At 49.1% G+C, this 16,135-nt stretch overlaps 1 protein-coding gene across 1 annotated transcript in view; it reads right to left on the reverse strand.

Annotated features, from left to right (window-relative positions):
* Positions 1 to 2,740: 2,740 nt before the first annotated feature.
* The window catches only part of R3HCC1L (R3H domain and coiled-coil containing 1 like), a 193,701-nt gene continuing 180,306 nt past the window's right edge, over positions 2,741 to 16,135 (reverse strand). The window contains exon 9 of the transcript XR_015724761.1: positions 2,741 to 3,018. The gene's annotated coding sequence lies outside the window, so the exon portion shown is untranslated. The remainder of the gene's footprint in view (positions 3,019 to 16,135) is intronic.

Here is a 16,135-nt window from a genome sequence, read left to right on the forward strand (position 1 = left end):
TAAATTATAGGAGCCCACCGGGGCAGGAAGCGGGGTGAGTTATAATAGTAGAGTAAATTAACTTCACATAAGTGGGATTAGCACTAAATAAATAGCAGCCCCACCACCAACCCCGTCTGGAATGCTGAGTGTCTGTCCCCTGCCAGAAAAGCCAGAAAAGCCTTACGGCTGAGCAGAAACTAGGTCACAACACGGTCGCCTACCCACTTTTAAGGACAACTCCTCTAGAAATGTAAGGCAGAAAAATGTTTGTGTTAGGAAAGATATTCCAAGTTAAAAAGAAAAAAAAAAAGAAAAGATGAGCTGTGAGCCGCCTGCCACTGATGGTCCAGCCACCGTTCCTGTGGCCACGATGCCCCATGAGTCAGCAGGGCCCTAAATGCAACCGGAGCAGTGGGGGGAGGGGTCACCAGGACTTGGGGTGAATGGGGGGCAATGAGTTCTACAGATGGACCCATCAGGAGCTTCCATTCCAGGCTGAGAACGTGTCGGTCTTATTTTTTAAATCGTCAAACTCTCAATGGCTTGTTTGGGCTTTTTAAGGGTTCTGCCTTTTCACAGTTTGACAGTGACCGCTGTTTAGGCGAGTGGGTTTGGGGGACCTCAGAGGCTATCGGAAGTGGTAGGGAGACCAGGGTTTGAGCTAAGCCAAGAGAGGGCAAGCTGGGCTGACGTCTCCATGCAGGCTCCTGATGTACAAAGTAGGGTCAGTCACACTTCATGCAGTTGTTGTGCGAGTCTAAATGACATTAGGTCAAAAGCAAAGAGCCCCTCGTCCTAGTTCGGACGTGCTGACCATGAACACGTAAATGAATGGCAGCGTCTCTCCGCCCCTCCCCTCTTCCCACCAAACAGTGGAGCCAAATAAGAGGATCCATATTGGACACCATCCAAAGGAGACTACATCAATGTCCAAATCTCCCTAAGGAGGGGAGAATTAACTACCCTTTAGATAATTCTCAGTAAGGACCTCCAGGGATGATGCTTCATGAAGCTGCGATCCTTTCTCTGCATTTCTTTGGAATCTTGGGCCAAGTCAAAGTGGACTTGTAGCCTTGGCCACCGCGGGGAGGGGGCACCTTCATGCACCGTTTACAGGGCTTCCTAAACTTTTTTGACTATACCTACTTGGACTGGGCCAAAGATCCCCAACACCCCACCTATTCCATGTCTCTTCTGAGTTGGGTAAATTAGAGGGGTGAGGTTTAAGGGAAGGAGAGGGGGGAAGGATACAGAGGAACCAGATGAATCCATGGTGCTGAACTTGAACGTGCAACATTCGTGACTCACTTCCTGCCTGTCTGAAAAGAGAAGAAACTGACGTTAGCCACTTGATTATAAACAAATGCCTTCTGGTCTCAAAAATAACCCTACTCATTTTATTCTACTAACATTGAGTGTAAGATGAGAGTTATTAGAGTAACACAAATCCGCAGGCAAGCAGACCACCAAGGAAGGGTCCATAAGTAATAGGGTGACCAATCGTGCCAGCTTGCCCAGACTTCCCAGGTTTTAGCACTGAAAGTTCTGCATCCCCGCGAAACCCTCTGTCCTGGGCAGACTGGCATGGCCGCTCACTCTACCATTCAAGCAAACTGCAAGGGGTTATGTCTATACGTCCCTTAGCAAGAGGGATAGACGAGCCATTGCGTATTGAGCTGCAGTTCATTTCTATATAATGTCCAGATAGTGGACAATTCTACAGGCCAAAAACACCCACGCAAGACAAACAAAAACCTGTCATCGGCCTAAAATGGATAATGAGGGCACAAAACCAATAGTAATTTATAAATAAAAAGTATGAGTCACAGCAACTGAAAGCCACAACATAACAACTGTTGAAAAACCAAGTAAAAAGAATCCTTCCAAAACTCGGAGAAATTCCACCTATGTAAATTAGAGGTGGAAAAACAAGTTTGAGTCCTTAGCAAACTGTGTGCACACTAATTTTATGAATACCAAATTTTTGTGGGTTACTTGCGAATAGCCTTGAATTGTACGTGAGGACGAAAGACCCAGAAATGTGTCTGAGTCACCTGTAGGAACCACAGACCAGATTTGCATTTTGGGGGCAGCTCATAGTCGCACAATGACACTTCATTCCTACCAGGATCGCACAGCCAGCACTTTGAAAGTCGCTGCTTCAATACACGAGAAAACCAAGGCCCAGACTAGTTAAATGACTTTTCCAAAGCTCTAATTGTCATGGAAATACCAAAAAGATCTGCATGTTACAGAGCTGCGTTAGGAAGATTTGTAGATATTTAATCTGTCCTATTTCGTCGTCCCTCCAGATGCATCTGAAAGAGGGGAAGGATTGATTCAGTTGCCTTCCACAAAGACGTGCTGAAGTTCTAACCACCCCCCCCCCCCAGCAGTGACGGCGACCTCACTGGGATAGAGGGTCTTTGCAGACGCATCAGGCTCAGATGAGGTCATTAGGGTGGGCCCTAGCCCCATAGGACAGGCGTCCTTATAAGGAGGGAAATTCATACACACACACACACACAGGCAGGTGCTGCCGCATGCCAAGGAACGCCTGGGGCCACCAGACTCGGGAAGAAGCCTGGCAGTTTCGTCCCCTGGAGGCTTCTGAGTGCGCAGGGCCCTGTGGAGACTTGGATTTCAGACCCTGAGCCTCCACACCGTGAAAGAAGAAATCTCTGTTGTTGTAAGCCACCTGGTTTGTGGTGCTGGTTGGGAACGAAAGAGAAGAGGCAGTTCCTTACCAGCCTGTTCTTCGGGCCTTTCCTGCCCGCTGTGGCAGCGTGGTCGAGCTTTGGGCCCCGCCCGCCGCTGGGTGGGCACACATGTCCATCGCGGAGAGGGTGGATGACAGCAGTGCCTGTATCTGGGTCCCAGGAAGGTGGGGGAACCCTGGAGGGCATCCCCCCTCCTCCATGAGGGTGCTGTTCTTGGCCACATGCTTCCAGTATGCCCACTTGACATTTTCCTGTCCTCACACCATTAGGCAAGGGTGAGAGATTCGATGAGCCGTCCTGTCCTTCGCCGTTTTTTCTAGGACAAAAGCAAAGAGCTCATCAGATTGCTGTGGGGAAGGCTGCCACTTCAGAAACTGAGAAGTTTGCACATTATCTTGCTTTACGTCTAACGTCTTCTTCTAGAAGCAACATAGAGACTTGGTTGGGATACTAACTCCTCTGTCTCCGATATTAGAAGCCCGTAAGCTCCAGGGCCAGGACGGCCCCATCCCGTGGGAGGCCCGTAACTCTATCAATAGTCATCAGATGCAGGGTCTGATCCTAAATTTATAAACTTTATAAATTTCTAAAGGTACTTACGTGTCTATCTGTATATCAAAATATCTGGAAAGAAAACACCAAAATGTTATCTATCCAGGGTAGAACGATGCATGCTTTTATTTTATTACCTTTTAGTTCTTTTCTAATATTGCTACATTAAACAAGGAGGAATGATGTGAGAAAACTAACCAAAGAAAATTTCACCCACGATCACAGCTCTTGAGCACAAATACTGTTAATATTCCGATGCCTGATAGACAGATGAAAACACCAAGAGCTATCACAACATACCGACACGAAGTACATCACGTTAACCCTTTCTTACTCCAGCAAGGAGGGCTTTTTCCGGTGAAGCACATTTTCTTTCCTAGTTGGGAAAAACTACAAAACCGTGGTTTCACTTAAAGTCATAACAAGCATTTTCCCACATAGTTCTAAACCCTTCCATTGATAATAATCATAATATCTAATAGGTGCATAATAGTTGCATCAGGTATATAAACTTTCATTTACCTGCTTTTCTAATGCACCTTCATCCAGTTTGACTTGCCCTCGTGGAATGGCAGCTTCCCTTCTGCTAAAGCTGCAAGAGAGTCTGCAGAAATCCGTTCAGAGTCAAGATTCTTCTAAATGTGAGGCCCATGTTGGCTGCACCTGGTCCAGGGAAGGAGGGGCTGGTGGTCTTCCGCCTCCTGTGCTCCCACCGACGCTCAGCCAAGTTGCCCCTCTTTGGCCAACATTTGAATTTAGGCTTCTTCTGTTCCCTGCCAGCCAGCTTGTGACCAGGCACTCATGCTACTATTTGTCACTTTGCTACTGGCCTTGCGGGACTGAAAGCGATTTTGAATATCGATTGATATTGAGTAAACGAACACTATTTCTGCCCCCAGGTCGCCATCTTCCTGAACTGCCAGGGATATTTTCAGCTCGAACCCTGCCCTCCCTTCACTCATGTGACATCCCTATCTTTCCACAAGGAGGCAAATACGTGGCATATGTCACATCGGGCCCTCATTCTTTTCTTGCGGCCAAATCACTAAATGGTCACCACATTCTCTCTGGCAACGCCTGGCCACAGCTCTGACCAGCGGGGCACCAGAGACAGAAAACCATGTCATGCCAGGACCCAGTATTGTTTAGTGCCTCTTCTAGGGCCGGCATTCTGGGAACCCTACCCAGATCTCTCCACTTCTACCTTTTTAGTTTAAAATGTGCACCGTGTAGGATCGTGAACAGAAGGAAACGTAAGGAGGCCGCAGGCACACAGATCTCGATGTGAGGGACCCTGGGGGAGGGACGGAAGTCTCCCAGGACGGACCAGCGTGGGGCAGGAATAGCCTAGAAGCTGGAGTAACAGGATCAGTGGCACAGAGCCGATAAATCCAAACCCGGTGAAAACGGAAACACTTGCTTAACCAGGCTTGGCTGAGGATTTTCACCAATCCTGGGCGAGGAGTGATTGGAAATTAATAGCAGAAGCCCGCTGCGTGTCTGTAGTTCGCAGTGTATAATTATCCTTGAGTTTACTTTACAGTAAACTGTCTATAATTCTCATTCCATAATGTAGGTTCAGACAGTCTCAAACAATGCTTTTGTTGTCTTTAGAAATTCTACAGTAAAAACCTCACTGGATACCTTTCCTTTATAATTATAAATCTGTCCTGGAGGGTCCCCCAAGTGACTCTGGCAAACAAGATTCCAGTTCCCGAAGTGAGGTTAACAGAACTCTTTCCAGAATGCGGCTGTACTGGGGTACTACTCGGGCCAGCGGCCTCGGGGGGCACTCACTCGCCTCACCAGCACGTACTGAGCACTTGTGGTGGGGCTGGCGACATCGCACAAAGTAAGAGTCTACAACCTCAAAAAGCCACCTGGAGGTAAACAAGCAAGAAAGAGATGAGTGGGAGTAAGGTTTTAAGAAGAGACGGTCTGGAAGAATCACTAAGGGCCAAGGAGGAGGAAGACCGTGAGAAATTAGGAAAAGGGCTGAGGTCAGACCAGGCCCATTTGGGGCCGACTCTGTCCCGGGAACCCATACGTAACATTTAGAATAAGAGATGAGAGGGATTTCTTTCTGTTTCGTGCTCCGGGGCATCAACGGCGTCAACAGAGAGGTTCCGGAGGCTCTGGGTGTTGTGAAGATCGAGATGTCAGGTGGTGCGCTCCCTGGAGTGCACGCAGATGGCCTGAAGTGGGCATGCGAGCGAAGAGAGGAATTCGTGTGCTCCCGGCGCAGGGAGGTGGGCTATTTGCGGCGACGATGGAAATGCCCATCGTGGAGCACAGCTGTAGGGAGGACAGCCAACAAGACACAGGCAGGCGATAGCAGAGGGAGCGTTTCATCAGGTCCCGTCCCTGCGCGGTGCCCACCGGGAAGGCAAAGGCGGGACATTTGGAGGGAAACCCCCCCTCTTTGTTAGTGCTCAGCCTCAGAGGCCTAACTGCCAGGAAGAGTCTGGCAGTTGGGCTCTCCGGAAAGGAGATGGAGCTTAAATCAGAGCTGTAAAAATGCTGGTGGAATTTATCCCCCCCGCCCCGCCCCCATGACCCTGCTCAGGCCATTTGGCCTTGAGGTGTGTGACAGAATCCAGTGGAGCCTCAGCTTTTGCAGTGCTCGAAGTTGAGAGCAATCTGAAAGTCCAAGTGATTGTGTCCTCCAGACCCCCACCTGCCACCCTCAAACCTCCACTCAGGTGCTGTGGTTTGCAATGCTGTTCCAGGCGCCAGACACTTATCCCGAGCAGCCTGGCCTCATGATAACAATGAAAAGTGGAACAACGCCTCCTTGTAGCTGTATATAGCTCACGGCTTACAAACTTCTGCCAAGTTTTGGTTCATTTGATACAACAGTGGTGGAGACAGAGTGCACATTATTATATCCCCGTTGTGGAGCAGAAGAAACTGAGGCTCAGAGTAGGTGGGCATTTCCCAGCATCTCCTAGCTGGTGAATGGTGCTGAGACTCCCAGTGCAGGTTGCTTGACTATAAAGCCCACTCCAATATGTGGTCTACACAGCCAATTACAAGCCATTGACTGGTTTTCGTCCTTACCATTGAATCTTGTAAGTTTTCTGGAAAGAATGAGATACGCTCCCTCCCAGCAGCCAGGTTTGCAGGATGTGAGGGCCCAGCCCATCTCTTCTAGAGAGAAGGAGACAGTGGCCATCCCAATGGCATGAGTAAGACTCAACCTGCAGGGCCCTGCCCCAGCCCTAACTCGGTTTGGGGTGGCCAGAATCTTAGCTTCCAACACCTACAATGTTCTAGTGTAGTAGTCATCTGCTGTTTGGGCATGCAGCGTCCACGTCTTCTTAATTTGCTAATAGCATTTTGAGTTTTATGTCTCTCCCTCATGTGTGCCATCTCGGGGCCCACATCTCGCTGGTACACAAGGTACAGACAAGGTCCCAGGATAACCCAACAGGCTCTCTCCTGGGACTTCGACAATTGCAGAGTGAAAGGGAAATTATTAATGCAAGTTTATCCCAGGGGCAGCGCCCCAAGGAGGCTACTAATTAGTTTCTCCTGCCCAGATACTAGATCACTCAGGCTCTTATCCTTCTCGAAGCCCGGCTCTCCCACATCCCACTGGATTCTGAGTCATCTGGTGGCCCTCCAGGAAAAACCTTTCCCACCAAAAGTAGCTAGAATCAGTCTCTGTGACTTGCAACCAGAGAAGAGTTGATGACTCCCATCTCCCTTCTACTCCCCATGCCCTCGTTCTCCCCTATCTGCCTCTTGGGGGATGCAGAATAGTATAAAGGAACGAGCCCTAGAATCAAGGTCAAGAATTGAGTTTGAATCTAGTCTCTGCCAAGACCTTGACCTGCCAGCCGGTTAACAGTGAGTTACAGGGGCACGGGATACTTTCAGGGGTGCTTTTGTCACAGATCATGAGACATCAGGTCCAATTTAAAATAGCTTCTAAGATAAGTAAGAACAAGGGAGGAATTCATAAGAGCTGAGGGTAAAGCTGTTTATCCTGGGGGAGGAAGACGGAACTAGAGCAGGACCCACAATCCTGCCTCGATCTGTAAGGGGAGCTTTGTCCTGGATACTTTGTAAGGAAAAGAGGACAGGCCCAGAAATATTCTCTCTGAAGAAGAGTAAACAGGCTGGCACGCTGGGGACCAGGCAAGACAACGACCTTTTCACTGGGGGATGGAGAGGGCACTGAGTGTGCGAGCACGCTGGGGTGGGTTCAGGTGGCCACCAGGCTGGCTCTGAGTCAGGGGCTGTGTTGGGCTGGACGTCCTTTTCCTGTTGGGCCTCTGTCTCCTGCCTCACACCATGTGTAGAAAGAGGGGTCACTGGGGCTGTGTCCGGGCCTCCGGACCTTACCCGGAGGGACATGCTGGTCCCTGGGCAGTAATTAGCCTTCAGGAAGTCAGCGGGAGCTGAAAGGTCAGGGCCTGACTCCGGTTTCTGACACCTGGAGGCGAAGCCCCAGGTTGCACTGAACTTGGCCAGGGCTGCGCTGTCGTGCTCTGCGCTCTTCCCACGTGCTCCGAGTTCCTGTCCACTGAACTGGAAAGCAGCATTTAGAAACATTTTTTGTTTGTTTGTTTCAGATGATAATAAACTATTGACTCGGCCCCACGAAGCTTCCAACAGCCTTCAAGGCCAGAGCCTCTCAGGCTGGAAGGGCAGAATTCCACTGGCATGGCCCGACCTCCTCCTGCTTTGTCCCCTGGTCTGTCCCCGGTCGGACACATGTGCCCAGTGAGCACTACCGTTAGGCCACATCGAGGCTTTCTGAGATTTTGTGTCAGATGAGAACTATCTGAATTTGGCCGTGTGTGGCCCATCTCAAGTCATGCCTTTAGCACTTTCGAACCTGTGAAAACTCTGTGTGTGGACACGTGGAGGTTTGGGTGACCAGTGAACCCTCAGAAAGCAAAGCCTGCCCTTAAACGCGTAGGAAAGAAGAGGTACCTTAGGGTGCCCCCAGTGCTGAGGCCCTCGGCCCTGGGACACTGGCCCCAAAGAACGCCTTGCTTCCCTTGTCCCTCTTTTTTCTCCTCATCTCCAGTCATGAGGCCTAGAGGACCGCAGGCACCAGTGGCTGTCATTGCTGGTGACTAATGTCTGCCAGAGGCAGATGGTGCCCGCTTAGGTCAGGACCTGCCGCGTCGCTCCACGGGGGCCTTGATTCAGGTGCACATGTTTGCACTGTGATGAGCTCATGTTTCTCTCGGAGGGGAGGTTCCAGCCGGCTCCCCGGCTCCCCAGCTCCCCAGCTCCCCAGCTGTGCTCGACATCTGCTAACGGCGTGGGCACGTGACTCCACGTCTCCGAGCGATGCTGTCTCACCCCTCGATGGGGAAGCGAGTGCTCCAGAGAGCTGTGATGGTTACATAAACTAACGGGTGAAGCATCGGGCACAGTCCGTGGTATATAGTAGGTGCTTAATAAATGAACATTTATTATCATCAACCATCATTGTAGTGGTTGTAGTAACGACCACAGCTTGTTCCCTGACTCGACTCTCGGTGAAAGCGTCCTCTCGCTCTCGTTCTGGGCTTGGCCATGTCACTCTCTTCAGCCAGGCGGACAGTAGCAACTGGGACACAGAGATTTGCAAAGTGCTTGCGTAGCGGGACTTCCGTCTTGCTGCTCCCAGAACGCTGCCACTCTACGACCGAGCCTGCATGAGCCCCGTGGCGGAGGAGAGACCACGGGGAGGGCACAGAGGTGGCCCAGCCACCAGCTGCCAGCTTCAGCTGGCCCAGACGAAAATCGTCAGACTATTTACTGTCACTGATCCCTCAAATGCACAGTATTTTAGGGTCGGTCTCTTATTGGTCCCACAGCTTGATCTCATGTTAGAATTCTTTGAAACAATAAGATGATTAACTTAATATTTGGATTTTTATTAAGCTGTCTTGCATCCAGGAGATTTGCTTCTAAATGAAAATGTAAATCTAAATTCTAAAAATCATGGCAAAAATTAAAGATTTAAGAAAAAACTTTCTGGAAATTAAGCTAACTTCACTTTCTAAAGAAATAAACAGATCATAGAGAGGAAAGCGCCCTGATGTGCAGTTTTCCAGGAGAACTCACGAGGGGCCCAGCCCAGGAAAGTCAGGCTGGGCCAAGCGAGGCAGCTGCCCGGGGCAGACAGGGCAGCCGCGGCCAGAGGCAGGTGCAGGGCACGCATCCCGGTCATGGCGGCCGCGCCAGTGCTGACGGGGCGAGGCAGGCCAGAAGCAGGCAGGTGGGCCATAAAATCACAGTCTGGGAAACTTAGGAATACTTGGGAAGTGAAGAGCCAAGTAGATCATAGTAAATGGTTTTTAGGACAAGATCTAGGGTTGAGTGAATTGGCGGTTTCTCCGGTTGCATGGTCCTGGAGCAGCTGACCTTTGGCTTTCAAATCATCAGAGACCCCCTCAAGGCTTGGCTGAACATAATCTTGGCAGATTGGTCGGTGAGTGGGTACTAATGAAGCACCAACTATATACCCATGGTCAGACTAGGCACCCAGAGGAATATAAGAGCAGGCTAAGGCCCTTGCCTTCCAGTGGCTTACGAGCTACCCCGTGGAAGCCATGCCAACCAGATCCAGAGCAGTACGTGCAGAAATAATGGGAGTTGAATTGTTCTGTACAGATTTTTGGAGGAGAAGCCTTGAGTTGGACTATGAGGAATGGCTATAATTTAACAACAAATAAACTTTTTGGCTTTGGATCCAGACAGGACAGTGTGAGAGAATGCCACAATTGATTAGTGATGTCTGCATGAGCACATGTCTATCTACCACCTCTGGCCTCGATGATATTTAAAATCCCCTTGATCTTCGACAGCCCATGACTAATGGGCTAAACTGATCTGTTTTAAGATACGGCCACAGCACCCAGAATCCCTGTTACTTAAGGTGTCAAGGGAGGGCAAAGACAGGCATTACGCTTCTCTTATCCGGATTTCTCACCCAGAAAACTGAGACATTGGTTAGTCTGGTCCTAGAATCTTCCCTGCTGCAAACATGCTGGTCGTTAAAAGCAAACAAACAACTAAAAACCTCAGAAACTAATGGATGGAAAGAAAAGTAAGGGACTGATTAACGTAAGATTCAGAATTACTATTGAGAAGAGAGAGGGGAATTCCACGGGGAATGCATACAAGAGTAATGTTCTTGGTGATATTTTGTTTTTCAAGCTGGCTGGTAAGTATTTGGGTGAACGGTAAGTGAGTATTTTTTATATATTCACAGAGTTGTACAACCATCACCGCGATCAATTTTAGGACATTTTCATCACCTCACCCCATAACCATGAGCAGTCCTTCCCAATTCTCCCTAAGCCCCCCAGCTCTAGACAACCAGTAATCTACTTTCTGCCATGTGGGTTCGCCTACCCTGGACATTTCAAGGATTGCACAATCACGCAATACGGGTTCTTTTGTGATTGGCCTCTTTCACTTAGCGTAACATTCTCAAAAGTCACCCCTTGGTCATGTGGCAACTCTCTGTTTAACATTTTGAGAAGCTACTGTTTCTCCAAGTAGCTACATCACTCTACATTCCCACCAGCAGATGTAAGAGCTCTGATTTCTTCACACCCATGCCAACACTTGATGTTGTCTATCTGCTGATTGCAGCCATTCTAATGGGCACGAGTGGGAGCTCCCTGTGGTTTCGGTTTACATTTCCCTCATGGTTAGTGATGTTGAGCACCTTTTCATGAGTTCATTGGCCATGTGTGTATTTTCTTTGGAGAAATGTCTATTCAGATCTTTTGTTCATTTTTTAGTTGAGTTGTTTGACTTTTTAATATTGAGTTGCTCAGAGCTCTTTATACACTCGAGATACAAGACCCTCTTCAAATATAACTTACGACAATTTTCTTCCATTCCGTGGGTTTCGTATTCTTTCTTGATCTCAGCAGAGCATGCTTTGATCTTGCAGCACGAAAGTTTTTCATTTCGATGGTGTCTGGTTTATCTATTTTTTCTTTTGTTCTCTGTGCTTTGGTGTCATATTTAAAAACCATTGCCTACTCTGAGATTGGAAAGATTTTCCATATGTCTTAGGAGTTTTATAGTTCTAGCTCTTACATTTGAGTCTTTGATTCATTTTGAGTGAATTTTTGCACATGTGTGAGGTCAGATCTAACTTCAGTCATTTGCATGTGGACACAATGTATTTTATGACTTAATCTCAGAAGTGACTTGCCATTTTTTTCTGCCATATTCTGTTGGCCATAAAGGCCAATTCTGGTTACAATGTGGAAAGAGACTACACTTCCTCCTCTGGTCAGGACAACCGGGAGAGTCACTGGACACCCTCCTGGAAGCTAGTTATCACACCACAGACTTTTAATATGCATAAATCAGGGATATCCCTTGTATTATCTTTACTGAATAACAAAACAAGATCACAAAATATTCCCTTGGCTACAAGTGATAGCTATTTATTCCTCTATTATTGATTTACCTTCCTCTATGTCCTGGTAATAATAAAATTTATCATTTCTTGAGCAAACTGCTTGGTCCCCTGCACACAGCCAATTTTTCTAGCTGTTATTTCTAGTCCCCCACTTATTGCTGGGTATTAGAATCAGGAGATAGTTACACCTATTATTGATTTAAAAAAAAAAAACCTAAGGAGAAGTTAAGTGACATGTCCAAGGTCACCCAGCCAGGAAGTGGTAGTCAAGTTCTAAACCCTTGGTTCATCAGACTTTAGAGTCTTTCTTTTCCCAACCACTGTCCAAAAAGCACTTGGGTGGGCACATTGGGGCTGGGCCTCTCCTACTTCTCTGCTCTCTCCATGCACAACATGGTCATTCCACAACAACCTGGTCATTCTTAAAATCAGCCTCCCTGAAACGCTCAGACATGGACACGGAGGAGCCATCAACATCAGTTTGTATTAGCTCGAGCTGCAGGATTTGGGGAGTGGCTGCCAGCATGGGTGCCAGGCCCTTGGGGTCTGCTCTGTTTAGCAGCCCTTCTTGTTGCAAAAGCAGAACTATAAAGTGTGGTGCCAAAATTCAAAATATAATCGAAGTACATTTTTATTTGCATTTTATAATTTATTCTGAATAGCCGAACTCCTTAATAGTTACCCAAAGTGCATTTCCCTTTAGAAGCACACTTTAAAATGTCTCACAGCATCCAATATGATTTTATTACATCTTGGAATCAAAATGTTTTCTAAAATTAATGTCTGGGTTTATGACTCAAGACTATCAGAAAATAAGCCTAGTTACATTCAAAAACTACATTACTGGAATCTTTTATGTGCCCCCATTCCAAAAGGAGGTGGGACATGCTTCTCTCCCTCCCGCCCCCTCCTCCCTCCCCTCCTGCATTTCAAAGAGAGTCAGAGACTAACTGATGGGCATAGAGACAAACAGAATGTTTTTGGGCCCCATAGATATTTAAAACCACTTTCAAACATTAAGTTCCTTGTACCTTTTTGGAAAGATGAGATATTGCAATCTGGGGCTTTTTCACTGTGGAAGCATTTGCCATTAAAACCCAGCTGCTGTTTTTCTCCTTTAAAACACACATACCAAACCACAGAGGCAGGGGGTTCTCCCTGAGATCCAGTCACTTCCATTCCACCTCCTAACCCCTGGGGATTTTATATTTCTCGGGCGGGGCAGCACACTGGAAATCTAATTCACCTGGCAAACTTCAGGCAGACACAGAGAAAGCAAACAGAGCCATAAAAGTGGCTCATTTATTTTGCTGTATTTAGTTGCTTCTCGGCCCTCAGGTGGCTCTCAAGTCCCTCCAGGTCACGAAAACAAGCCAGCAGCTCCAGTGGGGCCTTCTAAATGCAAACACAAAGGCCCCCTTGTTTGCAGGAGATCATCTGTGAGGCTGGAAGGGGCAGCAACTGGTTTAGAAGGCTCGGAACTGGCCTCCCTGCCTCCAGGCTCCCTACCTCTGCCCAGGCTGCACTCCGTGGGAGACCTTCCTGAAATGTCTAGCACTTCTCTTCCCAGCTTAAAATCTCACTGAGGGCAGGAAGAGAGACAACCAGGCATTCTGAACCTCCTGAAGTAGTTTTTTTGGGGGGAAAAAAACGGAATCAAACCTGCATCTGATACCGTCTCTAGCTCTAACCCGCAATTTACAGGAAGCACACAGAGGTCCATGTTTCACGACACCATAAGCTCACAGCCCACAAAATCCAGATTGTCTAAGACTCTACGGGACACATGGCCAGGTTTCTTCAACAACAAATTGCAAGGGGGAAAAAAGAGATGTAAGGGGAGCCTTGAATTCAAGGGACTTTAGAAAGCAATCTACAGATTTTATATGAATTAAGTAAACTGTTAAAAAAGGGGGGGTGGGGAAAAATGACATCTGACCGCATATTTGATGATATTAAGGAAATATTGTTAAACATTTTCGATGACTTAAGGGTATTGTGGTGTGGTTTGTTTTTTTTAAGAGTCTTTACCTTTTAGAGACACATACTAAATATTTACAATCAAAACCACGTGATGTCTGAGATTAGCGTCGAATTAATCCAGGGTCCAGCAGAAACTAGACTGGCCTCGAGCTGGACAGAGTCTCTTATATTGTTCCCTCTACTTTGGGGATGTTTGGAAAACTGCTAAAATAAAAAATTTTAAATGGAAACAATGTTCTGATGGGTCCCCAGTGTCTCTATCAGCAGGGACGGATTGGAGACTCTGGATGAAATATATAGTGCCCACTGGAAAAATGCACGCACACTCAGATACTTCCATTCAGTTTGGAAGATCACAGACCCCTGTGATGCCCCTTACACTTCGGACCCTCAAGTTCAAGTATATTAACCACTGCCCTTTGTAATCTGGCCCCAAAGACCTCTCCGGCTTCTCTCCACCGCCTGCCACAGGCTTAGCCCACACTCCCTCCTCTAGGCCTCTACTCCTGAGGTCCCCTCTGTCTGAAGACCCTTTGCTAAGAAGGCCCACATCCCAACTCCCCTCCCCTGGAGTTCTTGCTGGTCAGCAGCACACCCACTGCCCTGGCCCCGGCCCCTCCAGCAGGCTGCTCCCGCACCAGTCGGGTGTCCTGCCCTGTACTGGAAACCTGGGCTTACAGGTTTGGTCCTGTAGCACCACAGGCTCCCCCCGGGGGCCAATTCACCATTTTCTTTTCTGTGCTGAGCCCAGAGCTTTGCACAGCCAATAAATATTGGTTAAAATAAATTCAATGGAAAATTTAAAGCCCCAGGGTCAGGGGAGAGCTAATGGGATCTCACAGCTCCGATACTGTATCTATAGTCAGAGCAGGGGAAGAAAACGCTGCTAGCAGGTCTCGGTCACATTTGCTAGGTGAGGAGTCTGTGCCCCGGGGCGGGGGGGGTGCTGGTGGAAGGGGATTTGGCCCAGTCCAGGGGCCCACAGGGACTCTGCCTTTGATCTCAGCTAAAAGGTGAAGGCTGCCAAAGCCTGGGGGCCCATGGGAGCCCCACATCTACTGCTTCATTGTCTCACCAAACAGCCTGGGGAGAACGTGTCTGTGGGGTGAGGAGGGGGTGCTCTTGGACTAGGGGCCATCCTGCTGCTCTTGCAGCTGTGTGTCGGCCCGCAAACCTGGTGTCTGTATATCCACCCCTGCAGGCCACCTGCTGCCCTCCCTCTCTCACACCTTCTCTTCTCCTGGGCTGCAAGTACATTCCCGAGTGAAGCTGCAGGTACGCTCCGTGTAAATTAGTGCCATCGATCAGCAGAGGGAAGGTGGGGGACTTCACGCATTCAATACACAGCCGAGACCCAAGGCTTCTGGAACTGCAAAAGCGGGATGCTACAGAAGAACCAGCTCAGAAGGGGAAGGGCCCAACCCGAAGGAACAGGCAAGTATTAAGTCTAGGGCGACAGAGTAGCCAAAACCAGGAAAGAAGCCAGCCGGCCCCAGAGGAGCGAATGAGGGGCTCAGTCAGGAGCAGATGGGGCCAACGACAAAGCCAGAAGGCGGACCCCAGGGGCTAAGCCCCCACTGCCCACCACAGCATTAGCCTGGCACTGGGTGTTTCTTTTAGGGGGTTTAGCCTTTTCCGTTTTCTAAAAGGCACCCGTGCGCTTGGAAAGATGGGAGAGGGCCGAAGGAGAACAGCGTGACTTCTCGGAGCCTGCGCCGATGTCTAGGTGCCGTCTGGGTGGCTGCAAACTAAGACTCTATTTGCCCTTCCAGGCACCTTGGTTTCCCTTCCTGCTCTGGGAGGGAAGGGCTGTCTTGAGCGCCGTACTGAAGTGTAACCCTGGGCACCGCGCCTGCTGTCTCAGGGATCTTCCCTGTCATCCTCTGGGGCAGGTAATGTCAATCCCATCTGAGAGCTGGGGAAACAGACACGCTTAGAAGCCCAGGGCCTCTTGGCGGAGGAGAGGAGGAGGCTCCTGTGTTCCTTGGGCAGCATGCTTATGCCTCAGTTCCCTCAGTCAGCTGTGGCCACTGACCGCAGTGCCGCCCCAGCCTGGTACCGATGTGCAGGGTTGTGTAGACGTGATACGGTGTGGAGCAGGAAGCGACTTCCAGGCTGTCTGGGGAGCAGGCAGGGGTGCCAGCCCCAGCAGGTGAGTGTGGGCTTGGCCAGCCTTCTCGCTCTCTCCAGCTCCCCTCCCCCTCTGGACGCTGAGGCAGCAGCTGCCAGGAGAAAGTTCCAGAGAGGGTCCTTCCTCTCCAGGGTTCCTGTGTCCCTGGGCAAGGTTTCTGACGCTAAAATCCCCTACTTCCCTTTCTGTCGGTAGCATCTTACTGGGGACCCCCAGGTTGTGTTCCAGCCTCGGCCCTGCCCACATTCTCTGACAGATCTGGAAATTGCTCTCATCACCCCCTCATTATCTCATTAGCTGGGACTTGCCCTGTTTAGTCCTTCAAAGCTCCCCGCCCCGCTCACCTCCTCCCTGGCTTGATGAAGGAAGCGT

Source organism: Ursus americanus, chromosome 6, assembly GCF_024610735.1.
Source record: "Ursus americanus isolate L20-20 chromosome 6, mUrsAme1.1.p, whole genome shotgun sequence".
Classification (NCBI taxonomy): domain Eukaryota; kingdom Metazoa; phylum Chordata; class Mammalia; order Carnivora; family Ursidae; genus Ursus; species Ursus americanus.